We start from the raw sequence: 16,813 nt of genomic DNA on the forward strand, positions 1-16,813 counted from the left end.
CCCCAACCATCACCACACAAACTCACACACAGGAATGCATGCCCTGGGGTACACAAACACCCACCCATTGCACACCATTACACACACACATGCAATAATTATGCTCTTATGCCCCTGCAGGAACCCGAAGGACCATCACCACACCAAAGGGTCCAGACAACACCACTTCACCCCCAGAAGAGGCCCACAGTGACGAGAGCAGCTCTGCCTTACTGGATCCTGATGACCAGCACAGACTATCGTGGGCCTCGGGACAGTCGGTTCCCCTTACACAGGCACAGCCCAACACCGACCTTCCACCCTCTGGTAACAGCAGTACAGCACCCACCCAGCGGGCCCAAACCTCCCTACCCAGGACAGGTCAATCAGCGGTGTGTCCACCACTACAGGGCACCCAGGCTAACCCACCACCCCAACAACAACAGGGACTTGGGGGCAGTGGTAGTGGGCAACCGGTCCAGGGGACGGAGGACCAGGAACACAGGGGAACTGGGAGGGCTTATGTGCGACAGGGGGCGGACAGGCCAAGGGAACCCACCCTCCACGAGGCCCTCTCCTCCATCATGGGAGCATACGACCACTCCCAGGAGACGATGGCGACGGTTCTGGACAAGTTGCAGGAGACCCTGCGCCTGCAGGACAAACTGTATTTGGGGTTCAGGGAGGAGCTCAGGACCATCAGCTCCGCCCTGGGCACCATTGTAGGGGTGCTGAAGGACATACAGCAGATCTTGAGGGACACCGTGGCACTCCAAGGGGCCCCTGACACTAGCCAGGACGATGAAATGCCCACCACCTCTGCCGGCGCTAGTGGACAGGACGCCCCGCCACAGGACCAACACATCAGCACCCCACCCCCTGCAGATGGACAACCACCACGCAAGTGGTCCCTGAGATCCAGGAACAGGACAGAGCAAGATGGCAAGACCCCCGCCAGGAAATGAGACCACCCTGATTGTCCTCCCACTGTCCCACTTTGTTACCCTGTCCATACTTTAACTGCCCCAGCTCCTCTTCCTATGCCCAGATGGGCAGTGCACCTGTGAGACTAATAGACTGGACTCTGCCGTGGACATTCCTCCACCATCACCCATCCTCATTTTACAACCCCCTCCCATTTCTGAGCACTTCAATAAACACCCTTGAAACACAAAACAATCTGGAGTCAGTCTGTGATTTAGTAAAAATGTATTATCAATGACAGTGTCATAATGGATGTACCATTCTAAAGCTAACATACCTATGTCACACATCACAAGCCCTTGAAGGATGCAAGCAGTTGACACGTAGGTAACCACACCTGTGAAACCGTAATGGAAGGGTACAACTCAGTTACCAAATGTTGACTTAAATCGAAAAACAGGATAGAGGTTGACGTGTGAAAGTTAATGTAATGCTAAAAATGAAAATGTTCTCACCTGTGTGTCACTGGAAATATTGCTGTATGACTGACTCCCTGTTGTCGTTGTCTTCTTCATCAGCTTCATCCTCATCACTGTCCACAGGCTCCACAGCTGCTACGCCACCGTCATCTGGATCATCCTCCTGCTGAAAAGGCACCTGGCGTCGCAATGCCAAATTATGGAGCATGGAGCAGGCGATGATGATGTCGCACACCTTCTTCAGTGAGTAGAATAGGGATCCACCTGTCATATGGAGGCACCTGAACCTGGCCTTCAGGAGGCCGAAGGTGCGTTTGATCACCCTCCTAGTCCACCCATGGGCCTCATTGTACCGTTCCTCTGCCCTGGTCCTGGGATTCCTCACTGGGTCAATAGCCACGAAAGGTTGGGGTAACGGAAGTCCCCCAAAAGCCATACACGGTGCCTCTTGAGTTGACCCATCATATCAGGGATGCTGCTATTCCGCAGGATGTAGGCGTCATGCACTGAGCCAGGGAACATAGCATTTACCTGCGAGATGTACTGGTCTGCCAAACATACCATCTGTACATTCATGGAATGATAACTCTTCCTGTTCCTGTACACCTGTTCACTCCTGTGGGGGGGGACCAGAGCTACATGGGTCCCATCAATAGCACCTATGACGTTGGGGATATGCCCAAGGGCATAGAAGTCACCTTTCACTGTAGGCAAATCCTCCACCTCAGAGAAAATTATGTATCTCCTTACGTGTTTCAGCAGGGCAGACAACACTCTGGACAACACGTTGGAAAACATAGGCTGGGACATCCCTGATGCCATGGCCACTGTTGTCTGAAAAGACCCACTTGCAAGGAAATGGAGCACTGACAGCACCTGCACGTCAGGGGGGATTCCAGTCATATGGCGGATTGGTGACATCAGGTCTGGCTCCAACTGGGTACATAGTTCCTGGATTGTGGCACGGTCAAACCGGTAGGTTACGATGACATGTCGCTCTTCCATTGTCAACAGGTCCACCAGTGGTCGGTACAACGGAGGATTCCGCCATCTTCTCATATGTCCCAGCAGACGGTGCCTACGAAGGACAACAGCGAAGAACCAGCCATTATTCCTCCAGGTATGTACCCACAGTCACACACAAGAATACACCACTAACATAACCCTTCCTGTATGTGTGTTGAGTGTAGGCCTTGCTATGTGTGACGCAGTATGAAATGAAGCCATGTGGGCCCCTGAAATGGCGGCTGCCTGACCTCTAAACTGGGACAATGAGATTGTGGGGTAACTGCGCTGGTGTTACACACTGTCGCGGTAGGCGGTCGTAGACCGCGGCGCAATGCTGCATTGGTTAACATTGGGCCCTATGGGTCCCAGGAGCCAATGAACAGGTGCGCCGGCGGTGATGATGCGCACCGCCGCGGACGTCACCTCCATTTTCTATCTGTTCAATCACTACATACCTGACCTTCGACAGGAGAGGACCTACACTGCAAGTGCTGCTGTGACCTCGGTCTGGAAGCGACGATGGCTGCTGCGTCTGGGGAAAGGGCCCCTGCCTTCACTGCACAGGAGTTGGAGAAACTGGTAGACGGGGTCCTCCCCCAGTACACGCTACTCTACGGTCCTCCAGACCAACAGGTTAGTACACAGGGAGCACGTAGTATGGGCTAGGCCTGGGTGGAGAGGGCTGGGTGGAAGAGGGAAGGGGGCAGAGTCCATAGAACATTAATGCATGGGAATGAATGGGCCACATGGCCAGAGTAGGGAGGGGGACACTCACAACTACGGTGCAGTTGGTAATGACTGTTCCTCTTTCCTTGTGCATGTCATGTAGGTCAGCGCCCACCAGAAGAGGGACATTTGGCCTGCCATCGTCAAGGAGGTCCGGACCCTGGGGGCCCACCAGAGACGGGGCACCCACTGCCGTAAGAGATGGGAGGACATTCGCCGCTGCAGCAAGAAGACGGCGGAGGGTCAGCTGGGGATGGCCTCCCAATGTGGGAGGGGTGCCCGTCACACCATGACCCCCCTGATGTTCCGGATCCTGGCGGTGGCCTACCCGGAGTTGGATGGGTGCTTGAGGGCATCATAGCAGACACAAGGGGGTGAGTACAACCTCATTCTGCGTACTTTGCGTTCAGTGGAGGTATCTGGGAGGGGGAGGTGGGCTGTGGGTGTCCCTAGGCCAGGGTGAGTTAGTTAGGCAAGGCCCCTCTGTAATGTAGCCCATGTGGCACTCTACCCCACCTCAGCAGAGTGCCAAGTCGAGGTATAGTTGCCCCTGTGGCATCCATGTGCGCAGAGGGCAGGAGCACGGCGTAATGCAGGGGGCTGCTGCGTTTGTCTTGTCCGCCAACGGTAGCGGTATGCCATGCACTAAAACACTCTTTCTTCTGTCTCCCCCCCTTTGTCTGCTCTCCCTGTCCTTTTATACATCAGCATCAACAGGCGCAGGTACAGTGGCACCGGAGCACGAGGGAGCTGCATCCCACATGGCCATGGAGGGCCACACCACAGACTCTGAATACACCAGAGGGACGGAGGGCGAGGGGAGCTTCACGTCGGCCACCGGATCACCAAGCAGCGACACGGACTCGTTCGACGATGGCAGCTCCCTTGTGGTGGCGGCACCATCTGTGCCCCCCACCTCTACAGGTACAGCCGCCACCTCCCTTACCAGCACCGCCCTCCCAGCAGCCCCTCAGCGTTCGCCCCGTGCCCGCTCACCCAGGAGGGTGGCCATCACCTTCACCCCAGGCACCTCAGGCCCTGCCCCAGTCACCCCTGCTGCCCTCAGTGAGGAGGCCATTGACCTCCTCAGGTCACTCACTGTTGGGCAGTCTACCATTGTGAATGCCATCCAGGGTGTAGAACGAGAGATGCAACACAGTAATGCATTCCTGGAGGGCATTCATTCTGGTCAGGCTGTCCTTCAGCGAACCCTGCAATCTTTGGCCTCAGCACTGATGGCAGCAATTGTCCCTGTGTCTAGCTTCCTCCCTCCAACTTCCTCCACCCAGACCCAATCTCCTGTACCCCAGTCCATCCCAAGCACACCTACAGACCAGCATGCACACAAGTCAACACACACAAGTAGCTCAAGCAAACATAGGCACCACACACGCCACAATCACTCACCCAAGCCTCACCCACATACAGACACAACAACATCCACTGCCTCCACTGTGTCCCCCTCCTCCTCTTCTCCCTCCTCCCTCCCAGTGTCGTCTACACTCTCACCTGCATGCACTACATCTACAGCCACTACGACTCGCACCAGTACACCCAGCACCACACCCCGCTCACCTGCACTCACCAACTCCACTGCCATTTACACGTCCCGTGTCCTCTCCCAGTGTGTCTGTGACGCCCCCTCCCAAAGTACACAAACGCTGGCAATCACTCACCCAACATCCATCCACCTCACGACAGCCTCCAGTACCTGCACCTGCACCCAAAACAGCTAAAGTGACACCTCCGACAACCACCTTCTCTTCCTCCACTCCCCCTCCAGCAACCCATCCCAGTGTTCGTCAGAAACTGTCCCTCTGTAAAGTTGACCTTTTTGCCCCCACCCCAACCCCTCCAATTCATCAGTCCCATCGTAGCGCCTCAGCCAAAAAGCCTCCAATACCAGTGGTGCCTGTTCAAGGGTTTTGGAGTGCACCGGCCACCAGGGCAGGCAGTAGGACCCAGAGCCAAGGCACTGGCAGCCCACCCCCTGTAAAGGCAATAAAATTGGAGAGTGGACGACGGGACCGTGTTAAGACTCCAGGTGGGAAAACAACTGACATCGGTTCCAAGGGGATTGGAGAGTCAGCTGTGACCACTGTTGTCTGAAAAGACCCACTTGCAAGGAAATGGAGCACTGACAGCACCTGCACGTCAGGGGGGATTCCAGTCGGATGGCGGATTGGTGACATCAGGTCTGGCTCCAACTGGGTACATAGTTCCTGGATTGTGGCACGGTGAAACCGGTAGGTTACGATGACATGTCGCTCTTCCATTGTCAACAGATCCACCAGTGGTCGGTACACCGGAGGATTCCGCCATCTTCTCATATGTCCCAGCAGACAGTGCCTACGAAGGACAACAGCGAAGAACCAGTCATCATTCCTCCAGGTATGTACCCACAGTGACACACAAGAATACACCACTAACATAACCCTTCCTGTATGTGTGTTGAGTGTAGGCCTTGCTATGTGTGACGCAGTATGAAATGAAGCCATGTGGGCCCCTGAAATGGCGGCTGCCTGACCTCTAAACTGGGACAATGGGATTGTGGGGTAACTGCGCTGGTGTTACACACTGTTGCGGTAGGCGGTCGTAGACCGCGGCGCAATGCTGCATTGGTTAACATTGGACCCTATGGGTCCCAGGAGCCAATGAACAGGTGATGATGCGCACCGCCGCGGACGTCACCGCCATTTTCTATCTGTTCAATCACTACATACCTGACCTTCGACAGGAGAGACCTACACTGCAAGTGCTGCTGTGACCTCGGTCTGGAAGCGACGATGGCTGCTGCGTCTGGGTAAAGGGCCCCTGCCTTCACTGCACAGGAGTTGGAGAAACTGGTAGACGGGGTCCTCCCCCAGTACACGCTACTCTACGGTCCTCCAGACCAACAGGTTAGTACACAGGGAGCACGTAGTATGGGCTAGGCCTGGGTGGAGAGGGCTGGGTGGAAGAGGGAAGGGGGCAGAGTCCATAGAACATTAATGCATGGGAATGAATGGGCCATGTTAGAAATGGGGTCTTTGGTTGACAGTCAGGTTACCCCCTGTTCAAGCAAGGACCCTCACTCTAGTTAGGATAAAAGAGAATCACCCTCAGCTAACCCCTGCTTACCCCCTTGGTAGCTTGGCAGAGCAGTAGGCTTAACCTCAGAGTGCTGGGCGTAAAGTATTTGTACCAACACACACAGTAACTTAATGAAAACACTACAAAATGACACAACACCAGTTTAGAAAAATAGGAAATATTTATCTAGACAAAACAAGACCAAAACGACAAAAATCCAACATACACAAGTCAAGTTATGATTTTTAAAAGGTTTAAAATAAAAAGAGTCTTTAGGTAGTTGTAACAACACACTAGCGCTGCTAGCGTGAAAATGTACCTGGTTTGCGGCAAAAATAACCCCGCACGGGAGGTGTGCGTCGAAAATAACCCTGCACGGGTATATGCGTCGAAAACAGCTCGGCACGGCGAGGTGCGTCGAAAAAGCCAGCCACGCGACGGTCCGAAAGTCCCGCGGCGCTGGTTGCGATCTCTCAGCCTTCGTCAGCGATGCTGCGCGTCGTTTCTCCTGCTCCGGGCGTCGATTCTCCGGTCGCGTTTCCTGCGGCGTCGTTTCTCAGCTGCGGAGCCGGCGTCGCGTCGTTTTCTCAGCCGCGATCGGATTCGCGTCGATCTTTTCTCCGCACGGCGCTCGGTGCGTGTATTTTTGTCCTTAGGCTGCCAGCCTCTCCTTTCAGGGTCCCAGGAACTGGAAGGGCACCACAGAGCAGAGTAGGGGTCTCTCCAGAGACTCCAGGTGCTGGCAGGAAGAAGTCTTTGCTATCCCTGAGACTTCAACAACAGGAGGCAAGCTCTACATCAAGCCCTTGGAGATTTCTTCTTCAAGATGGAAGGCACACAAAGTCCAGTCTTTGCCCTCTTACTCTGGCAGAAGCAGCACTGCAGGAAAGCTCCACAAAGCACAGTCACAGGCAGGGCAGCACTTGTTCCTCAGCGATCAGCTCTTCTCCAGGCAGAGGTTCCCCTTGATTCCAGAAGTGTTTCTAAAGTTTGTAGGTTTGGGTGCCCTTCTTATACCCTTTTTAGTCTTTGAAGTCACCTTCCTTCAAAGGGGACTCACACCTTCTTGTGAAATCCTGCCTTGCCCAGGCAAGGCCTCAGACACACACCAGGGGGCTGGAGACAGCATTGTCAGAGGCAGGCACAGTCCTTTCAGATGAGAGTGACCACTCCGCCCCTCCCTCCTAGCAGAGATGGCTAATCAGGAAATGCAGATCACACCCCAGCTCCCTTTGTGTCACTGTCTGGTGTGAGGTGAAAAACAACCCAACTGTCAACTGACCCAGACAGGGAATCCACAAACAAGGCAGAGTCACAGAATGGTTTAAGCAAGAAAATGCTCACTTTCTAAAAGTGGCATTTCCAAACTCACAATCTTAAAATCAACTTTACTAAAAGATGTATTTTTAAATTGTGAGTTCAGGGATCCCAAACTCCACATGTCCATCTACTCTCTAGGGGAATCTACACTTTAATCATATTTAAAGGTAGCCCCCATATTATCCTATGAGAGAGAGACAGACCTTGCAACAGTGAAAACGAAATTGGCAGTATTTCACTGTCAGGACATATAAACCACATTACTATATGTCCTACCTTATCCATACACTGCACCCTGCCCTTGGGGCTACCTAGGGCCTACCTTAGGGGTGCCTTACATGTAAGGAAAGGGAAGGTTTAGGCCTGGCAAGTGGGTACACTTGCCAAGTCGAATTTGCAGTGTAAAATTACACATACAGACACTGCAGTGGCAGGTCTGAGACATGATTACAGAGCTACTTATGTGGGTGGCACAATCAGTGCTGCAGGCCCACTAGTAGCATTTGATTTACAGGCCCTGGCACCTCTAGTGCACCTTACTAGGGACTTACTAGTAAATCAAATATGCCAATCATGGATAAACCACTTACATACAATTTAAACAGGAGCACTTGCACTTTAGCACTGGTTAGCAGTGGTAAAGTGCCCAGAGTAACAAAAACAGCAAAATCAGAGTCCTGCACACATCAACAACCTGGGGAACAGAGGCAAAAAGTTAAGGGAGACCACGCCAAGGATGAAAAGTCTAACACGTGTCCCCCCCAGCTAAAAGTGGGGAGCAACTACCCAACCTCATGGGAGTTCTCATCACTAAGGCGGAAGAACCTGGACAGACCATCAGCATTGGCGTGCTCTGTACCGGGTCGATGTTCCACCGTAAAGTCCATTCCCTGTAGGGAAATGGACCACCTCAACAGTTTTGGGTTCTCACCCCTCATCTGCATTAACCATCTGAGGGGTCTGTGGTCGGTCTGAACTCGGAAGTGAGTCCCAAACAAGTAGGGTCTTAGCTTCTTCAGTGCCCAGACCACAGCAAACGCTTCACGTTCTATGGCACTCCACCTACGTTCCCTGGGTAGTAACCTTCTGCTAATGAAGGCTACGGGTTGATCTAGGCCCTCTTCATTCAGCTGTGAGAGTACTGCTCCAATACCATGCTCTGAGGCGTCTGTCTGTACAACAAACTCCGTGGAGTAGTCAGGTGCCTTCAGCACCGGTGCTGTGCACATGGCAGCCTTCAGGGCATCAAAAGCGTTCTGGCAAGCCTCTGTCCAGATCACTTTCTTGGGTTGCTTCTTAGAAGTCAACTCAGTTAAGGGGGTAACAATGGTACCATATCCCTTAACGAACCTCCGATAGTATCCTGTGAGACCTAAAAAGGCTCTCACTTCAGTCTGGGTCTTGGGAGGCTCCCAAGCCAGAATCGTGTCAATCTTAGGCTGTAGGGGTGCCACCTGGCCACTCCCCACCTGGTGTCCTAAGTACACAACAGAACCCTGCCCTATTTGGCACTTGCTCGCCTTAATAGTGAGGCCTGCCTTCTGCAGGGCCTCTAACACTCTCCAGAGGTGTTGCAGGTGTTCCTCCCATGTGGAACTAAACACAGCAATGTCATCCAGGTAGGCGGCACTGAACTCATCCAGTCCTGCCAACACCTGGTTGACCAACCTCTGAAAGGTGGCAGGGGCATTCTTCATCCCAAAGGGCATCACATTGAAGTGGAAGTGCCCATCGGGGGTAGAGAATGCTGACCTCTCCTTTGCCCCTTCAGTTAAGGCAATCTGCCAGTACCCAGATGTTAAATCAAACGTACTGAGGTACTTGGCAGCTCCTAACCGATCAATGAGCTCATCAGCTCGGGGGATGGGGTGTGCGTCAGTCTTGCTGACCGCATTGAGACCCCGGTAGTCCACACAGAACCTAAGTTCTGGAGTGGCACCAGGAGCAGTAGCCTTTGGGACCAAGACCACTGGGCTGGCCCAAGGACTGCTGGAGTGCTCAATAACCCTTAGGGCTAACATTTTGGAGACTTCCTCCTTAATGCAAGCCCTCACCCTGTCAGTCACCCTGTAAACCTTATGTTTAACAGGTGTACTGTCCCCAGTGTCCACATCATGTGTGCACAGGTGTGTGACTCCTGGGATCAGGGAAAACAGTGAGGCGAACTGTCCCAGCACGTGGCGACAGTCCCTCTGCTGTTCCTCAGTCAGGGAGGGGGAGAGGATCACTCCCTCCACAGACCCATCTTTCTCTCCTGCAGACAGGAGGTCAGGAAGAGGCTCACTCTCTTCCTCCACCCCGTCATCTGTCGCTAGGAGCATGGATAGCTCAGTTCGCTCAAAGTGGGGTTTGAGGCGGTTGACATGTAGGACCCTCAAGGGGTTCCTGGGGGATTGCAAGTCTACCAGATAGGTGACCTCGCTCTTTCTTTCCACCACCTCAAAAGGCCCAGTCCACTTATCTTGGAGAGCCCTAGGCTCTACTGGTGCCATGACCCACACTTTTTGTCCAGGCTGAAACTCAACCAGAGTGGCATTCTGGTCGTACCACTGTTTCATGTCCTCCTGGCTTGCTTCCAGGTTCTCCTGAGCGAGACGCCTGAAGCGGGCAGTCTGGTTTCTTAGTGCCAGCATGTAGCTAAATACATCCTGGGGTGGTTTACTAGGAGCTTTCTCCAAAGCCTCCTTCACCAGACTGAGCGGTCCCCTCACAGGGTGGCCATAGATGAGCTCAAAGGGGCTAAAGCCAAGTCCCTTTTGAGGCACCTCCCTGTAAGCGAACAGAAGGCATGGCAAGAGGACGTCCCACTTACGCCTCAAGGGCTCTGACAGGCCCTGAATCATGCCTTTCAAGGTGCGGTTGAATCTCTCAACCAGACCATTACTTTGGGGGTGGTAAGGGGTGGTGAACTTGTAGGTTACCCCACACACCTTCCACAGAGACTTCATATAAGTGGATATGAAGTTTGTACCCCTATCAGATACTACCTCCTTGGGGAACCCCATGCGGGTAAAAACCCCCATCAAGGCACGTCCCACCACGGGGGCGGTGACCGTCCTTAGAGGAATAGCTTCTGGGTACCGTGTGGCATGGTCCACCAAGACCAGGATGAACCTGTTGCCCAGGGCTGTCTTGGGATCCAGAGGCCCCACAATGTCAATTCCTACCCTTTCAAAGGGAGTACTGACTACCGGTAAAGGTTGGAGGGGAGCTTTGCATTTCCCCCCACTCTTGCCACTTGCCTGACAAGTCTAACAAGATCTACAATAAGCAGCTGACTGCTTGTTCATCAAGGGCCAGTAAAAGTGGGAGACAAGCCTCTTGTAGGTCTTGTCCTGCCCTAGATGTCCTGCCAAAGGCACATCATGAGCCAAACCCAGTAGGAAGGTCCTGAAGCCCTGGGGTACCACCAGCATACGAGCTGACCCCGGCTCAGGAACCTTAGGCTCACTATACAGGAGGCCATCCTCCCAGTAAATCAGGTGAGTACCTGGCGCTCCGCCAGCCGCCTGGGCTGCAGCCTGCTGCCGCAGTCCCTCAAGAGTAGGGCATTCCTTCTGCGCTGTGCAGAATACTTCCCTGGTGGGTCCCCCTTCCTGCTGCCACTGCGACAGCTCAGGGACCTCCCCCAGTTCAGCCACCTGTTCCCCTGTAGGTTCCGGGGCATCACCCTCAGGCTCTGCCTCCTCCCGGACCGTGGGAACTTCTGGGGCGGGTTTCCCGCGCCTCCTGCCTTTCCTCTTCTTGGCGGTCCCCTGGGCCACTGTTTCAGGCTCCAGGGGCTCTTGACTACCCTGATTGGCTGCCATAGACCGGGTGGATACGCATACCCACCCAGGCAGACCCAACATCTCCAAGTGAGACCTGTGTTCCACCTCCTTCCAAGGGGAATCCTCCAGGTCGTTGCCTAGCAAACAATCAACAGGCATGGTTGGACTCACAGCGACTTTCCAGGAACCTGAGACCCCCCCCCATTCAAAGGGAACCTGCGCCACTCGGCAGAGGCGCTCAGAGTTGTCTACTGCAACTACTTGGTGAAGTACCCGGGGATCAATCTGCTCTTCAGACACCAGGTGACTCCTCACTGTAGTCACACTGGCTCCTGTGTCTCTCAGAGCCTCCACCCTCTGTCCATTGATGGTCACCCATTGCCTGTACTTCTTAGTGTTATCAGGCACTAGGTTTCTCTGGACCATCTCACTGTCCCCTAGTGAGACAAGGGTCATTTCTGCTGGTTCCCACCCACCTGAAACCAACTCCTCCCCAAGCGCTACACTGGCCAAACCCTGGGACGGTGCACCAGTGGGTGCCGGTGTACTTTTGGGGCATTTGGGGTCCCCCCTCACATGACCCACCTGGTCACATGAATAGCACTTACGTAGGGGACCACCTGCCATTGGCTTCCCTTTGGAGAACCATGGCCTCTTTTCACTGGGGGGTTGGGAATCCTTACCCTGGGAATCAGTTTGGGGCCCTTTAGAGAACTCATCCTGTTTGCCCTTACCCCCCCCTTTCTTCTGAGAGGGACCCTGCCCACCCTTGGCGTGGTCTCCCCCATACCTCTTTTGGACCCTGGTGCTCTCCCAGCGGTCCGCTTCCTGTGCAAGCTTCCTGGGGTCAGTCAGCTTGCTGTCAATGAGGTGCTGGCGCAGCTCTGGAAAACATAAACTGTACAAGTGCTCCCAAGCAATTAAATTGTAAAGCCCCTCATACGTGTTTACCTTACTGCCCTTCACCCAACCATCCAGTGACCTGCAACAAGAATCAACACATTCCAACCATGTTTGGGATTCCTTTCTCTTGTAGGATCTAAACTTCTCTTTGTACTGCTCAGGGGTGAGACCATACCTGGTAAGTAAGGCCTCCTTCATGGCAGGGTAGGTGAGACTCTGAGCATCCCCTAAGGCCGTCAGTGTGTCCCTCCCCTCTGCCTCAAAATGCTTCCACAGGGCTGCCCCCCAATGAGCTTCAGGGACCAGGTTCATGTGGAGAGCTGACTCATAACCCTTGAACCACAAGTAGATATCATCCTCCCTCTTATAATCCCTCACAAGGTCTTTTGGGATGTGTACCCTTCTCTCAGGCTGCACTGTAGAATTGCTGCCACCATCCCTACTGGACTGGCTTCTATGATCTATCTCTTTCAAGCTAAGCTCATGAGCCATTGTTATCTTCTTCTCCTCAAGGGCTAGCTTTCTCTGCTCCAATTGGTACTCCCTTTCTGCCTGTCTGTCCTGTAACTCTTCAGGTGTCAGACCCTTGGAGGATACACTGCTACTTGCCCTAGAGATTCTCCCCTGAGACATAGCAGGCCCACCCACTACATCAGTGTGAGTGACTTGCAACTCCTCTTCCCCCTCTGGCTCCTCCTCTGTGTGCCCCTCAGCTGCTTTGGCTGCCACCCAGGCCCTCAGCGCCTTTTGCAGCTCATCCTTCTTGGATGAGCTCTCAATGGGACAGCCAACCTTCCTACAAAACTGCTTCAACTGAGCCACCTTGTAGCTCTCCAATTTCTCCAAATCAAAAGCAGTTTCAGCTAGGGCATCTCCAGACTGAGACATGATGAGAGGTTAAAAAAATATGCACAGTTCCAAAAACAGAAAAGCAAGTTCTCAAATGAAGTTTCAGCAAAGTCAATCCCGGGATCAGTGAAAAAAAGAAACTGAATGCAGAGAAAAACAGTCCAAGTAAAAAAACAAAAATCACAAGACTAGTAGTATGTGGTCACGTAGTGGTCTGAGATCAAAACAGTAGTGTACACTTAATTACTGTATGTCAAGTACAAATACAAGTCCAAATCCCGACCGCTGGTCACCAATGTTAGAAATGGGGTCTTTGGTTGACAGTCAGGTTACCCCCTGTTCAAGCAAGGACCCTCACTCTAGTTAGGATAAAAGAGAATCACCCTCAGCTAACCCCTGCTTACCCCCTTGGTAGCTTGGCAGAGCAGTAGGCTTAACCTCAGAGTGCTGGGCGTAAAGTATTTGTACCAACACACACAGTAACTTAATGAAAACACTACAAAATGACACAACACCAGTTTAGAAAAATAGGAAATATTTATCTAGACAAAACAAGACCAAAACGACAAAAATCCAACATACACAAGTCAAGTTATGATTTTTAAAAGGTTTAAAATAAAAAGAGTCTTTAGGTAGTTGTAACAACACACTAGCGCTGCTAGCGTGAAAATGTACCTGGTTTGCGGCAAAAATAACCCCGCACGGGAGGTGTGCGTCGAAAATAACCCTGCACGGGTATATGCGTCGAAAACAGCTCGGCACGGCGAGGTGCGTCGAAAAAGCCAGCCACGCGACGGTCCGAAAGTCCCGCGGCGCTGGTTGCGATCTCTCAGCCTTCGTCAGCGATGCTGCGCGTCGTTTCTCCTGCTCCGGGCGTCGATTCTCCGGTCGCGTTTCCTGCGGCGTCGTTTCTCAGCTGCGGAGCCGGCGTCGCGTCGTTTTCTCAGCCGCGATCGGATTCGCGTCGATCTTTTCTCCGCACGGCGCTCGGTGCGTGTATTTTTGTCCTTAGGCTGCCAGCCTCTCCTTTCAGGGTCCCAGGAACTGGAAGGGCACCACAGAGCAGAGTAGGGGTCTCTCCAGAGACTCCAGGTGCTGGCAGGAAGAAGTCTTTGCTATCCCTGAGACTTCAACAACAGGAGGCAAGCTCTACATCAAGCCCTTGGAGATTTCTTCTTCAAGATGGAAGGCACACAAAGTCCAGTCTTTGCCCTCTTACTCTGGCAGAAGCAGCACTGCAGGAAAGCTCCACAAAGCACAGTCACAGGCAGGGCAGCACTTGTTCCTCAGCGATCAGCTCTTCTCCAGGCAGAGGTTCCCCTTGATTCCAGAAGTGTTTCTAAAGTTTGTAGGTTTGGGTGCCCTTCTTATACCCTTTTTAGTCTTTGAAGTCACCTTCCTTCAAAGGGGACTCACACCTTCTTGTGAAATCCTGCCTTGCCCAGGCAAGGCCTCAGACACACACCAGGGGGCTGGAGACAGCATTGTCAGAGGCAGGCACAGTCCTTTCAGATGAGAGTGACCACTCCGCCCCTCCCTCCTAGCAGAGATGGCTAATCAGGAAATGCAGATCACACCCCAGCTCCCTTTGTGTCACTGTCTGGTGTGAGGTGAAAAACAACCCAACTGTCAACTGACCCAGACAGGGAATCCACAAACAAGGCAGAGTCACAGAATGGTTTAAGCAAGAAAATGCTCACTTTCTAAAAGTGGCATTTCCAAACTCACAATCTTAAAATCAACTTTACTAAAAGATGTATTTTTAAATTGTGAGTTCAGGGATCCCAAACTCCACATGTCCATCTACTCTCTAGGGGAATCTACACTTTAATCATATTTAAAGGTAGCCCCCATATTATCCTATGAGAGAGAGACAGACCTTGCAACAGTGAAAACGAAATTGGCAGTATTTCACTGTCAGGACATATAAACCACATTACTATATGTCCTACCTTATCCATACACTGCACCCTGCCCTTGGGGCTACCTAGGGCCTACCTTAGGGGTGCCTTACATGTAAGGAAAGGGAAGGTTTAGGCCTGGCAAGTGGGTACACTTGCCAAGTCGAATTTGCAGTGTAAAATTACACATACAGACACTGCAGTGGCAGGTCTGAGACATGATTACAGAGCTACTTATGTGGGTGGCACAATCAGTGCTGCAGGCCCACTAGTAGCATTTGATTTACAGGCCCTGGCACCTCTAGTGCACCTTACTAGGGACTTACTAGTAAATCAAATATGCCAATCATGGATAAACCACTTACATACAATTTAAACAGGAGCACTTGCACTTTAGCACTGGTTAGCAGTGGTAAAGTGCCCAGAGTAACAAAAACAGCAAAATCAGAGTCCAGCACACATCAACAACCTGGGGAACAGAGGCAAAAAGTTAAGGGAGACCACGCCAAGGATGAAAAGTCTAACAGGCCACAACTGGAAAACAACTGACATGGGTTCCAAGGGGATTGGAGAGTCAGCTGTGACTCCACCAAAGGAGGTGAAGGGCCAGAGGAAGTCTGCCCAGCCTGTTGTGAGTGTCACGGCAGAGAAGTGCGCCATCATTTCCGGCGGTCGAGACACAACCGCCAGCTCTGTCGTTACTGGTCCAGAGACCACCGCCAGAGTCACAGCCCAGGAGGGCCCAAGTATCGTCACTGGCCAGGAGACCACCGCCAGAGTCACAGCCCAGGAGGGCCCCACTATCGTCACTGGTCAGGAGACCACCGCCAGAGTCACAGCCCAGGAGGGCCCAAGTATTGTCACTGGTCAGGAGACCACCACCAGAGTCACAGCCCAGGAGGGCCCAAGTATCGTCACTGGTCAGGAGACCACCGCCAGAGTCACAGCCCAGGAGGGCCCAAGTATTGTCACTGGTCAGGAGACCACCACCAGAGTCACAGCCCAGGAGGGCCCAAGTATCGTCACTGGTCAGGAGACCACCGCCAGAGTCACAGCCCAGGAGGGCCCAAGTATTGTCACTGGTCAGGAGACCACCGCCAGAGTCACAGCTCAGGAGGGCCCCACTATCGTCACTGGTCAGGAGACCACCGCCAGAGTCACAGCCCAGGAGGGCCCAAGTATCGTCACTGGTCAGGAGACCACCGCCAGAGTCACAGCCCAGGAGGGCCCCACTATCGTCACTGGTCAGGAGACCACCGCCAGAGTCACAGCCCAGGAGGTCCCAAGTATCGTCACTGGTCAGGAGACCACCGCCAGAGTCACAGCCCAGGAGGGCCCAAGTATCGTCACTGGTCAGGAGACCACCGCCAGAGTCACAGCCCAGGAGGGCCCAATGGCCTTCCTCTGGAAGTATACTAATGTGTGTCTGACAAAGCGGCGAAATATATGCTGGACATGTTTTATGAGGCTTGCCAAAAGAGTGTTCTTCTGGAGGATCAAAGACTGGCTAAAATTGCGGTAATCCCCCCAAAAAGTAAGCCACCCACTGAGTGCGGGTCATACTTCTCACTGTAGAGGCTAAGGTCCTCGTTAAGGTCCTGCCCACCAGGCTACAAAAAGTGATTACCTCAGTGATACACCTGGATCAATCTGGCTTCATACAACATAGAAGCACACGCTTAAACCTCATGCGACTCTTTGGTGTCTTGCATATGACTGCCCCCCCCACAATAAGGAGGCAGTGCTCTTCTCTCTAGACTTGGCATTTGATTGTGTTGAATGGCCATACTTGTTTGCAACCATGGACAGGCTGAACTTTGGCCCTTGTTTCTTTGGCTGGGTTCGGCCCCTGGCGAAAGTGAGAGTGATTGGAGTATGGCCT

This window comes from Pleurodeles waltl, chromosome 1_2 (genome assembly GCF_031143425.1).
Source record: "Pleurodeles waltl isolate 20211129_DDA chromosome 1_2, aPleWal1.hap1.20221129, whole genome shotgun sequence".
Lineage (NCBI taxonomy): Eukaryota > Metazoa > Chordata > Amphibia > Caudata > Salamandridae > Pleurodeles > Pleurodeles waltl.